Consider the following 1,241-nt stretch of genomic DNA (forward strand, 5'->3'; position numbering starts at 1 on the left):
TGTGGGCGTGCTGCTTCTCTACAGCTTATTCATACCTGGCTCCTCATGTGTTGCATTTGACAACATAACTCAGGATTACTTTAGTAAAGGAAAAGGAAAGTATTTTACTGTGCTTGTCACATGCTCTTTCACAGCCTGCATGCTGGTGGGCTTTCTTGCCCAGGGGAAAGTGAAAGGTCAAGACATAGAAATACCCAAATCTTCTTCAGCTTTTGCTCCGGGATACAGTTTATTATCTAAACATCAAATTCATAAAGTAACACAAAGCAAAGCTATTCCCTCATCCAAAGCCAGCTGCAGGGGCTCCCAGGCTTTCCATGCCAGAAAAAGGGCACACATCTTCTAAACCCCTGCTGAATCAAGTGACAGGCAGGCAGCTTGTAACCCTTTCCTGACTGTTTAACCCTGTCACAACAGGGTTTGCTGGTGTGAATGTTTTATTTCAGGTTTAGAGCAGACAGCTTTACTCTGTAAGTGTTTGTTTTGTACATCAGTACTTACAGCAACATTAGATAATTTTGCTAAACTTATTTAAAAATCAGGCTATGGAGTGCTATATATGATTTTTATTTTGTTTAAAGAGGAAATCTTTCCTCGTCAGAACAAGCCTCTACATAAAATTTAGCTTTTAGAAATATACTGACCACAGAAAGACCATCCATGTATTTTAAGAGTTCACAACCTCTGAGAAGCTGCTATTAGATGAGAGTTTTCTACATTGAGCCAAAGGATCAAGACAAACGGGGAAGAATAACAATGAAGACATGCAAAAGTATTGTGTATTTTGGATGCTTAGAACTGAAAAACATGATGGTAAACAGAAAATTAATAAGGAAAAGAAGAATTTTTAAATAAAACCAATTCCTCAAAAGGGCAGATAAGCTGGAAGGTTGCAAACAGGAAGCAAGAAATAGCAGAGCAAAGAGGAGAAAAACAAACAGATTTAATTTCAAGGCTGCTTCAGATAAATGCCTCTCACAAGCAGATCATGATTACCTGCTGTGCTGTGGGCTTGTGAAGATGGAAGACAACATTGGTTTGTTTGACTTAAAAACAAGAGTAAAACCTCAGACTCTTGAGTGCTATCCTGCAAATTTAAACATAATTTTCCTGGATGCTGGCTGTATAAGGTCTATCTTAACAAGCTAGAGAACAGTAGAACGGATACTGGGCAGGTCCCCATTCTATTACCACTCCCAATTTTATGTGGAAGCTGAGACACAGAAAAGATTAAACATTCT

The sequence above is a fragment of the Apaloderma vittatum genome, unplaced genomic scaffold (assembly GCF_000703405.1).
Source record: "Apaloderma vittatum isolate BGI_N311 unplaced genomic scaffold, ASM70340v1 scaffold5185, whole genome shotgun sequence".
Taxonomy (NCBI): Eukaryota; Metazoa; Chordata; class Aves; order Trogoniformes; family Trogonidae; genus Apaloderma; species Apaloderma vittatum.